Genomic DNA, 11,799 nt, shown 5'->3' on the forward strand with positions numbered 1-11,799 from the left:
TGGGAAATGGAATGCCTTACCTGGACGACCGGCTTGAGGACACTAGGAGTTAAAACAACAAAACAGCACTACTCTTAACCTTTACACTAAAATAGCAACCCGAAGTCAGACAATTAAACAGGGAAACCCTGCACAAATGTCATACACAGAGGAGGAGATCAAAGCAAACGGCGATCTCTGATAAAGATCAAGAGGGACAACTCAGATTTTTATGGCATATGCTGACAAATGGCTGAAGTGGAAAAAAATACCCGGTAACTTGATTTCTCAGTATGCTGCAGAGATCAAAGGCTGACCTCAGAAGGGAAATACCACACAAAATTGCATACCCTTTGTTTTTATTATTATTTTGGGGGGGCAATTTGTATTTCAGACCCATAACTCAAGGGCTGGAAATTCATGAGCCAGTGTCAAGAGAGCTCAGTCAGCCGGCTGAACGGCGAGGAATACTGCACTTAGAAATGCTTTTCATGCCTCTCTTCCTAGCCCCTCCCCAGTAAAGAAGGCGATACAAGACCACTGTAAACTATATGGGATCCCAATTAAACCCTCCATGTCCGAGAATGCTGCTTTTTCTGAGTTCGACACTATGTGACTGTATGTGTATATGTCAAATATCCCATCATTATTACTTTCTGGAATATCATCCTCTCATAATATATCCGTATCCCCTGGACTTGTCTCCCTGTAACTTTCTCTTCAGCATCATCTTTATCATCTTCTAAGTGTGGTCTTCTTTGAATCGCCTATGGTTACATCTGTGTCCGCAGCACTGAAAATGATCCATCTCTCTGTGATCTGTCCAAATGTATAGACATTTGGACAGCAGGTAAATAAAACATCCAGATGTGCACTCGCTTCCATTTGCATCTGGAAATTTGGCATAATGTAGAGATACTTTGGATGAAAGCTAGCCTATCCTTTCAATCTTCCACATTTGGTTAACATTACATCGTTATTTATTATTCTTTTTATATAATTTACCAGCTCACCAAGGTAGCCATCAATGGGCATAATAATGTGGTTAATATCTTACACAAGTAATTATCCTTCAAATGTAAGTTACTAAATGGATTACGAATGAATCCAAGAATATTTTGGCAAATATCCCCGGGAAGCTGCACTGGGACTAAAGCCATGGTAACAAAGCAACGTATTCAGGCTGGGGGATCAATGGTGTGTTTGAAAAGCTTAATAAAACATCAAGACTGTTGATATTGCTGATTCCAGGAAGGTAGGCAGAGACTTTTCATCAGGTATCAGGTAAATAAAATAGATCAGAAATACATGTCCTATAATCAGTTTATTTGCGTCTCTCCAATAGAAAACTACAGAGTTAGGGTGATGCGCAGATTATTGTCGGGTATTAGAGGAACCTGAGAAGTAAAAATGGGCTGCCTACTGTTGCTGACTAGGTTCCTAGCAGGTGTGGTCCAAGGTCTGATGGGCAGCGCTGAACTCCCTCCGTGGCCGAAGGTGACCCAAGTGCAAACCGGTGTTGCAGCCCAGGCTCACGCGTTCTCAACCCCTTTGGATGTTTCAGAAATCCAGATCCTCAGTGGATCCTCAGAAATCCAGACTTCTCAGTTACTTTTTTTACAGAAAATTCAAGCACTCTAAAATCGAGACAGCAGCCTCATGAACCTCTGTGAGCCTCCTCCCATCACTAAGCTTCACCAATTAGCAAGCTTTTACAATCTTACAGCTGATTTCTTTTTTTATTTGGTAAAAAATTCATAACATAAAATTTACCTTCTTAACCATTTTTAAGTGTACAGCTCAGTAGTCTTAAGTATATTCACATTGTCGTAAAAGAGATCTCCAGAACTTTTTCACCTCTATATTCATTAAACAACATCCCTCTTCTCCTGTCCCAGTCCCTGGAAACCATCATTCTGCTTTCTGTTTCTATGAATTCTACTACTTTAGGAACCTCATGTAAATGGAATCATACAGTATTTGTCTTTTTGTGACTAGCTTATTTCACTTAGCAGATTGTCCTCAAGGTTTATCCCACGTTGTAGCATGTGACAGGTTTTCCCTCCTCTTTAAGGCTGAATAATATTCCATTGTATGAGTATACCACATTTTCTTTATCCATCTGTAGGTGGACACTTGGGTTGCTTCCACCTTTTGGCTATTGTGAATAGTGCTGCTATGAACATGGTACTCAAATATCTCTTCAAGACCCTGCTTTCAATTATTTTGGGTATACACCCAGAAGTGGGATTGCTAGATCATTCAGTAGTTTTTTTTTTTGAGGAGCCTCCATACTGTTTTCCATAGAGGTTGCACCATTTTACAATCACACCAACACGGCACAAGGGTTCCAATATCTTTACATCCTTGCCAATACTTGTTATTTTCTGGCTTTTTGATAGTAGCCATTGTGATGGATGAGAGGTGATACCTCACTGTGGTTTTGATTTGCATTTTCCTGATGATTAGTGATGTTGAGCATCTTTTTATATGCTTGTTAATCATTTGTATATTGTCTTTGAAGAAATGTCTAGTCAAGCACTTTGCCCATTTTTTAATGGGGTTACTTGATTTTTTAATTGTTGAGTTGTGATTTCTTCTTTTTTAAAAATTTATCTTATTTATTTTATTTTTGGCTGTGTTGGTTCTCTGCATGCGGGCTTTCTCTAGTTGTGGCGAGCTGGGGCTACTCTTCGTGTGGTGCACGGGCTTCTCATTCCAGTGGCTTCTCTTGTTGTGGAGCACGGGCTCTAGGCGCATGGGCTTCAGTAGTTGTGGCATTCAAACTCAGTAGTTTTGGCTCACAGGCTCTAGAGCGCAAGCTTGGCAATTATGGCGCACGGGTTTAGTTGCTCCATGACATGTGGGATCTTCCCAGACCAGGGCTCGAACCTGTGTCCCCTGCGTTGGCCGGAGGATTCTTAACCACTGTGCCACCAGGGAAGCCCGTGATTTCTTCTTAAGTAGAGACATAAAATGGTTTCTGTTTTGTTTTTAACCATAAAAAATTGTAAAAGACAGACAATGACTAGATTCCTGTAATGGAGATCCAGATAATTATACAGAGGTGGTTTCCAATATAAGCCAGAGAGAATTAGTAGGTGAATATGAACCATCCATATGGCTAATGTGAATCATCATTCAGTCCTCAAACATTTACTGGCACCCTGCCAAGCCAGCCCTCCTAAAGGCACTGGGATACTAGTGTGTTCAAAGAGCTTACAACAATTGAAAAGAAAGGCAGGGTTTTTCCTCTGATTTTTTAAACAGCTTTACTGAGTTACACCTCCCATAACCATATAATTTACCCATTTAAAATATATAATTAAATGGGTTTTTGTATATTAAATTTTAAGGTTATGATAAAATATATATATAACATAAAAGTTGCCATTTAAACCAGTTTTGAGTGCAGGTCAGGGCACAAAGATTTGGGGGCATACACTCCATAGGCTGGCCAGCAACCTTCTAAGTGATTGGGGGTTCTTCCTGCTACCTCAGGCTCGATGGTCTTCTTCAGTTGCTTGGGAGAGAAGGCAAATGTGTTAGCCCTTATTTCTGCCTTAACTGTTCCCTTCAGCCAAGGAACAAATACTAGAGAGAAGCTGGTGGGGTATCTAAAGGTGCCCCTCCTTTGTTTAGTCACTAATCACCAATTACTTGGTATGGAGGTTTTTAAATTAAATAATTATTTGTTTTTTTGTTTTTTTTGCCAAATTATTCATTCATATGGTTCAAATGTTAAAAAAAATCCCCAAAGGATGCCGATTCCTCATCTCTCCCAACAGGGGAAAAGCATTCTTAGATTTGTTTCTTGTTTTTGTTTCTTTTTCCTTCCAGAGATTTTTAAAGCATTTACAATCCAATGCAGATATATATTCCTCTCCACCTACTTTTATCATAAATGGCAGCATATTATGTCCCTCGTTCTGCACCTTGCATCTTTCACTTAATATATTTGGAGTGCTTTCATGATGAGTTTTTTAAATTTTTTTATTTTTTAACATCTTTATTAGAGTATAATTGCTTTACAATGGTGTGTCAGTTTCTGCTTTATAACAAAGTGAATCAGTTATACATATACATACGTCCCCATATCTCTTCCCTCTTGCATCTCCCTCCCTCCCACCCTCCCTATCCCAGCCCTCTAGGTGGTCACAAAGCACCAAGCTGATCTCCCTGTGCTATGCGGCTGCTTTCCACTAGCTAGCTATTTTACGTTTGGTAGTGTATATATGTCCATGCCACTCTCTCACTTTGTCCCAACTTACCCTTCCCCCTCCCCGTACATGATGAGTTTTTGATCATCATAAATAGTAAGAAATCAAGACGTCTGACGGGAGCAATTTTTTTCAAAGTATTTAGTTATTACTGGATGACTAATGTGTGAGTCATTTATAATCAGTGTCTACCAGCGCACACCAAAGTTCATAGCCTAAATTACCTGGATCATTTCGGTGGAAAGAGACCGCATTTCTACCTGAATTAACCAGGCAATTGTGGTTGATTAGAGTGGATCTAAAAATACATGGCCCCTTTTCCCTTTCCCATCAGGGACATACTGCTTCGTATTTTGATCCCAACTTATTTTCAAAATCAGCATCGCTGTGGCTTGAATTGCTTCACGGACACGACAAAAGTGAGGCAATGGGTCAGAAAGATGAGAAATGGCTGAATGGGGAGAATTTTGTATTCTAGAACACTAACTGAACTCTCTGAAGAGGAAATAAGGAGCACCCAAAAGGTGAAAACCATTCACTTGGAACGTAAGCTCCTGAATTCCTGATCCTGAATCAGTAGATCAGCTCCTCCAAGCAAAATGGCATCATTAATCAAAAGGGAAAGAAATCCCCTTGCAAGAGTGATATGCACTGGGGGAAACTGAACTCAACTTGAAAATTCACTTCCCCACTGCAGGTGGGCTCTTCCTGAGGAGAGCTTCTGAGGATTATCAGCTGGAGAGCTCAGGACACACCAGGAAGGTGAATGGAATTAACTGCATCAAAGGAAACAGTGGGGTACAGAGAGAGGTTATTGAGTATGAAAAGGGACTAAATTTGTTAGATCTCAACTGATGGAACTTTCCTCTTGACCTTATGTGGGGAAATAAAATAAGAAACTTGGAAAGTATCATTTTTGGCTAAAATATTCCATTTACGGGCCTCTGTGATAACACTCCCCATCACCCATTAAATTATCCTCTCCTTGTTAAATTATCATATGAGCCAGACCACCAGCTATCTCATCCCACCCCCCTTCATTCATTCATTGCATCTCAGCCCCCAATCCTTTGGAGACAGATACATCCAAAATGATCCATCTCCCTTTAGTTCTAATGAAGTGGACAGGCTTCCTACAGGTGTGCATGTCCTAACCCAGCATGGACCCCGATCCCGAGGCTCTGTTTCCATCTCAGATTAATGGAGCCAGCTGCCTTGTTCGTCAGTCCCACACGCCTCTCCTTCCAGTCTTCCTCTGGCATGCTCAAGAATTCGCAGAATTTTAATAGCTTCCCCCATATGTCCCACAACTGTGCCAATTCAATGTTTTAAAAATAATCTATATTTTATTTCCTTAATTCCATTAACAGATTTATGATTTAACATTTCATCAATAGCACGAACTTGTGGGTTTTTTAACCAGAGAAAGAGCGTCTAATCACTAGAAATTGCTGCAACATATTCTTAAACCTCTCGTGGGAGGAGCTGGTTGGAAGTGCGGTGCCTTCCTGGGGATGGATCCGTTTGGGCACCTGCCCCAGAGCTGCGGCACGCACGGCTTGAGTGAGGAGAACACTGGGGTTTGTGAGCGCATTGTTTTGGAGAAAGATAACGTGGCAGGGGGTTGTTACTTAATAACCAGTTGCCTTCTGAGCTGGAGAGTTAATCACTACCATTAAGCAGTGATCGCTCCAGGTGAGATGATGAGAGCTGCTTCACGTCTGAGAAAGTTTGGAAGACGAACAGCTAATGGGCTGATGCTGGGGAAGCTTGACAAGAATGCTGTTTTCAGTTCCAATTGTGTTGGAGCTTCAGCGCCTTCACAATTGAGTTCTTTTATTTAAATGGAAATTAAAATAAAACAACTTGATATTGGGGACTGCCCCTTTCTGGGTTTTACCTGTCCATCATGTTTGAAAGTTTTTACCATCAGCCTGTATAATTTCTGTAATTAGAAAAAGCAGCTGACATTTTTTAACACAAAGGAACACAACTTGTTTTTTCACGCTTGCTTTTTGTCTAGCTCGGTCTTCTGTGGAAAGCAGTAGCAGCTCAGGGTTCAAGGATGTTTACCCAATTGTGGTAAACAACAGCAGATTTTTGCTTTTGCTTTCTGACTCTGTGAGACAGCAAAATCACAAACAAGGAAGATGGAGATAAAATGGTCATGATTTCTATCCTGTTGGCGTCTGTCTTCAGCTTGTCTTTCAGGTCCCCAAAGCCATTCCATGCACGCTGCCGGGAATCAGCTCTGACGTTAAAAGCCAGAGAACTTAGTGTACAGGGATGGGAGTGGTGTGGTTATGGAAGGGTGATCCGCTGATACTGGCTCAGAGACACGGCCATTCAACCTTACCTGCAGTTTTAACCACCCAGGGAGCTTTACAAGACACTGATATCTAGGCCCACCCCCAAAGATTCGGATGTGATTGCTCTGGATGCAGGCCAAGTGATTCTACCGTGCGTGCGGCTGAAGCCAAGAACCTTTACTCTTCTCCTCCCATCTGCACCTCCTGCTGTGGTGAAAGCCCTCCTATTTAGTGCGGTCCATGGGCCGCCAGCATCAACATCTGGGAGCACGACAGACATGCAGAACCTCAGGCCCCACCCCAGTCCTTCTGAACCAGAATCTGCATGTTTACAAGATCCCCAGATGCGCCGTGTACACGTTACACTTTAAGAAGCACTGATCTAAGCCTCAAAATCTCTTGCCCGAACTCATCCACAGTGTCCTAGGGGGTCTTCTAGATTTCTCTGTTCTCTCCCATTTTAAGGCAATCGCCACAGTGTTGAAGGGGTTCAGAATAAGCCACTGTAAAATTATTTTGAGCTGAGACATCTGAGTTCCTGAAATCCCCTATCTGACTAAAAGCAAAGCCCCCCACAAGAACTCAGTGGTCATCAATCCCCTCTCCCAGAGCAACTCTAATCTTCCCTTCTCTGACCCAAACAGACATTGCCACAAGACTATCATATCTCCCATCTATTCTCCCAAGGGCCCATTTATCTTTCCAAAAAGTCATTTGCTTTTCCATAAGTGCCCTTTTTTCCCCTCTTCTAAGGAGTCATTTGTTCTCCCAGAAGTATCCCTCTGCCCCATCCCATTCCCCCAGTAAGATGGTATATAAGCCACAAAGTCTAACCACCTCCTTGAATCATATTTCTTTGTGAACTCGCCTGTATGTATCTAATGAAATCTGTTTTTTCTTTCGTTAATCTGGCTTTTGTGAGTTTAATTTGCATGATCCCCATCACTGAACCTAAGAGGGTAGAGGAAAAGATTTTCCTCCGCAACACTATGATCATGTCATGCTGGTGCCTGTAGGATAAAGTACAAACTCCTTCACCTGGCAGCAAGGCCATTCAAAAATAGGCTCCAGCATACCTCTCTAGATTTATTGTGTGTTCCTGGCTCCGTGGAATACTGCCCTCCAGCCTTGTTCAAACCTAGACATCAAAGTCCTTTCATGAATCTGTACATTTGCACAAACTGTTCACTCTAAATAGTCTTTCTCCCTCTTCTCTCCCTGGGCATCTCTCACTCCCAAAAACATGTCTGATATTGCCCCATCCATACAGCTTTCCCTATTTTCTTCCAAAAAAGGGTTCTCAATGCCCCAACCTCCAGCACCTAGCACAGTACCTGGTACACAGGAGGTACTCAAAAAGTAGGGTTTTTTTGAGTAAATGATTGGAAGAAAAGATGGATGGATTGATGCATGGAGAGACTAAGTTTCTCCATCCATAAAAGTATTTAAAGTTCAGTACCACCCTTAGTTTCAGGCAAGAGGGGCCTCTGTCCTGGATTCCGAACTTCTGAGGGCTCTGCATATCACAAACACACACACACAATGTTTTAAAGAACACATGGGTGCCTCTGTCACTGGAGATCTGACAGGTGATGCTGGTATTGTGCCACCGGCAACTCTAAACATCCGCTCAGGTGAATAACGTGGCTCAGGCCCTAGGGAAACACTTCTTTACACCTCTTGCGCTATGTCCTTGAAACAAAAAGTACCCGAGCTCAAATGCCATGACGGTCTGGGGTTGTACCTGTAGATGTCGGAAATAGACACAGCTTCAGAACAGGGGAGGATTTGAGCAGCAGAAATGCTTAGGTAAGATAAACAACTAATTCATTACCTTGTCAAATGCATTCTCCTAGATAGGACAACCAAGAGAGGTTCTTGCATAATGAAGCATTCTGTGTGATGCTGACAGTCCGTTTTCCTGTTTCTCTTCATATTCCAATTCGTGACCCAGACGTTCTGAAAAACATTTTGCAATAGTTAAATAATTCACACTACTTTTAAATTTGCATATATATGGATCAAGATATAACATGCATGAAGTGTGGTATCAACTCCTGTGCTTGCAGCTAACTGGACATTGAACACTAGAACGGAAAGTAATCCTGTACTTGTGAACTATTTAATATGAGTAGCTAAATTTTCAAAGTTAAATAAAAATTCAACTTTAAAAAATACTTTCACGGGCTTCCCTGGTGGCGCAGTGGTTGAGAATCTGCCTGCCAACGCAGGGGACACGGGTTCGAGCCCTGGTCTGGGAAGATCCCACATGCCGCGGAGCAGCTGGGCCCCTGAGCCACAACTACTGAGCCTGCGCGTCTGGAGCCTGTGCTCCGCAACAAGAGAGACCGCGACAGTGAGAGGCCCGCGCACCGCAATGAAGAGTGGCCCCCGCTCACCGCAACTAGAGAAAGCCCTTGCACAGAAACGAAGACCCAACACAGCCATAAATAAATAAATAAATAAATAAATTCAAAAATCTTTTAAAAAGTTATTTTAAAAAATACTTTCACTTTTTACACTCATTTATGATAGTTTCCATTTTCCCTTTTAATTGTAATAGATATTTTTACTATTTTAAAAGAAAGTAACTTAAAAACATATGAAAAATGTTGATTTTTTGGTCACATTTGCTTTCATTTCCTTTTTGATATAAATATATTTAAATTATATTTACTTTAAGTACAACTACATTCTATTTTTAATCTTTAAATCACTGAGAATAAATATAAGGCAAGATCATGATAGGAATAAAAAATAGAAAGGGGAGCTCAGAAAAACACTGAAAAGAAAAAATAAATAGAATACCTTCAAATAAGTGGTCTGTCTAAATTTTTTAAAGCTAAGAATAATAAAAGTGAGAAGTCTGTGTCAGGCATGACCCATCTAAAATTTGCTAGTAAGGTATTTTAAATTATATATTTAATAAAGTTTTAATTACTGATCAAAACAATGAAAATGAGCAAGAAAATTATTCAAATAAAATTCACAACTTCAAGAGCTTAGATGAAATCCCTGGAACCTCATATTCTTTACTACATGAAGATGTAATTACTGATCAAAGCAATGAGAATGAAAAAGAGGATTGTTCATAACGAATTCACAACTCAGAAGCAGCAAGTGCAATTCTGGCCTATCCATTGGAAGATGTAGAAAAATCCATTCATGACATTAGCAAATTGGATGAGACAGATGAACTCTCTGGAGTGTCACTCATTTATTGTAGGACGATCCTAACACTGGTGTCAAACCCTCTTTGACAGCATGGAAATGTTTCTAGCAAAACACAATCCAATTCAAATCAGCTAATACGATTTTTCATTGGATGAGTATGGCAGAAAACTCAGAGTTTGAATTTTATACCAAAATTCTTTCAAATGGAGAAATAACCTCTGAAAGCAGGTTTTCATATTCCAAGGAGAAAGACAAAGTGTGTTGTTACATAATGTTACATAATTCACAACCAATTTTCAAGATCAACTTTGGCCAAAGAAGTTACTTGTGACCAGAAACATTTGGATATTTTATTAAAATAATAAAAAATGTCACTTGCACACATTGAAAAAAGTACACATGCAAGCACCAGAAATTTAAAAATAGGCTGAATAAATAGCAAACCACCAATCATGGTCAACAATGACAAGTAAATGCCAGTTTAGAACTCTGATGTGATGTTCTGAAAAAATATTGTTTTGGGTCCAATATTTATCCAAGAGTTATGGTACTTTTTACTGTAGTAACAGCACAATATTTATAGAAGGCAATACAATTTTTCTAGGTTTAACAGAAATAATTCCAATTTTTATGTTAGGATGGCCAAAAATTTTTATTTATGTTAGGATGGGTGAAAGTAATAAAACAAGCAATCACTATCTAGGATGAATAATTTTAAATGAAATTACTAATGTAGCAGGAAACAAAGTGAGAGAATCAATCATATGTAACATAAAAACATAAGGAAACATTACTCAATGCAACTAGCTGTCAGTGCAACCACTGACAAAAGTCATATTGAACAACAAACATTTGCTATATGTGTTGTTGAAGAAGAAAACAAGAACATATTGCATTGTTTTCACACCTAGAAGTACAGTTTTTGATTTAAGTAAAGAACTGGAAAAAGAACTTTCAATTTTAGGCATTGATTTGAAAGATTGTTGAGAGTAAGTCTGTGAAAATGGCACAAACATAGTTGGTAAGGAAAAAGGTGTATGGGCCAGAATTTTGTCAAAAATTCAGAAACACCCCACATGTAACTCACAGTTTGGATTTGTCACTAACACATGATCTCAAGTTGGTCCCTAGTGATGTGTCCTTCAGAATAATTAAGCAAGTATAAAAAGTATTTTCTGGATCTTCCCAAAACGGGAAGAGCTTGATCAAACATACATCAAATTTGACCTTACAACCTCTCTCAGGCATACAATGGGAACGCCAACTAACTGCTGTTCAGTTTAAACAAAATATGAGAAAAGTTAAGCAAAACAACAAAACCTCCACCAAAAAAACGAATGGGTAGAAAATGAAATAATCTTGAATTTGCATTATCCACTGTTGCTTGGTATATATTATTGCTTGCTCTCAATAATATTATCAAAAGCTTCAAAAAGAATAGTTTGTGTAGCTACTTCATTTTTTAATTATTAAAAAAATCAAAAGAAAATACATGTGAAATATGTGGCATTGCATTAAAATATAAAGAAATTAACACAAGGAAAAAATAATTGGATAACTATGAAGATCTACATAAAAGTAATTCCCAAATTAGTTTCTATAGAGAGTATTTTCTGGTTATTATGGAATAAGGAATAGTCTCAGTTGAGTAGAGATGTGAAAAAGTTGAGCCATTTACTGATATTTTCAGTTTTCTTTATAAAAGCCCAGCACTGAAAGACTTGAAAGAAGGAATTAAGAAATATTGAATAAATCTAGACACTGCTTTAAGAGATGGCTAGAATTGCTAAATAGATGATAGTAATTTATATGATAAAATTATATTTTCTGCAATAATTTATCATATTTGATGCCATTTTAATATGTGAACGTGACATGTACAGTTCATGATCATTTTGGACTCTGTTGCTTGAGGTTTATTGATGACTCTAGTAGTTACCACTTCACAAAGTTTCTCCAACTTGAAATTAATAAAAATCTAAGAACTATGGTTAACTCGAGAAATGTCTAATATGGCATTATTCCATACAATATGTAAGTTATATGAAAATCTCTATAATGACAATAGAATAATTTTGCTGAAATAAAAATAAGAAATATAGGGCTTCCCTGGTGGC

At 39.2% G+C, this 11,799-nt stretch overlaps 1 long non-coding RNA gene across 1 annotated transcript in view; it reads right to left on the reverse strand.

The window, feature by feature from the left end:
- The window catches only part of LOC309636277, a 41,757-nt gene that overhangs the window by 11,465 nt on the left and 18,493 nt on the right, over positions 1 to 11,799 (reverse strand). Inside the window, exon 2 of the long non-coding RNA XR_014249368.1 lies at positions 21 to 11,786. This is a non-coding gene — a long non-coding RNA (uncharacterized lncRNA). The remainder of the gene's footprint in view (positions 1 to 20; positions 11,787 to 11,799) is intronic.

This window comes from Balaenoptera borealis (genome assembly GCF_965194805.1).
Source record: "Balaenoptera borealis genome assembly, chromosome: 10".
NCBI classification, from domain to species: Eukaryota; Metazoa; Chordata; class Mammalia; order Artiodactyla; family Balaenopteridae; genus Balaenoptera; species Balaenoptera borealis.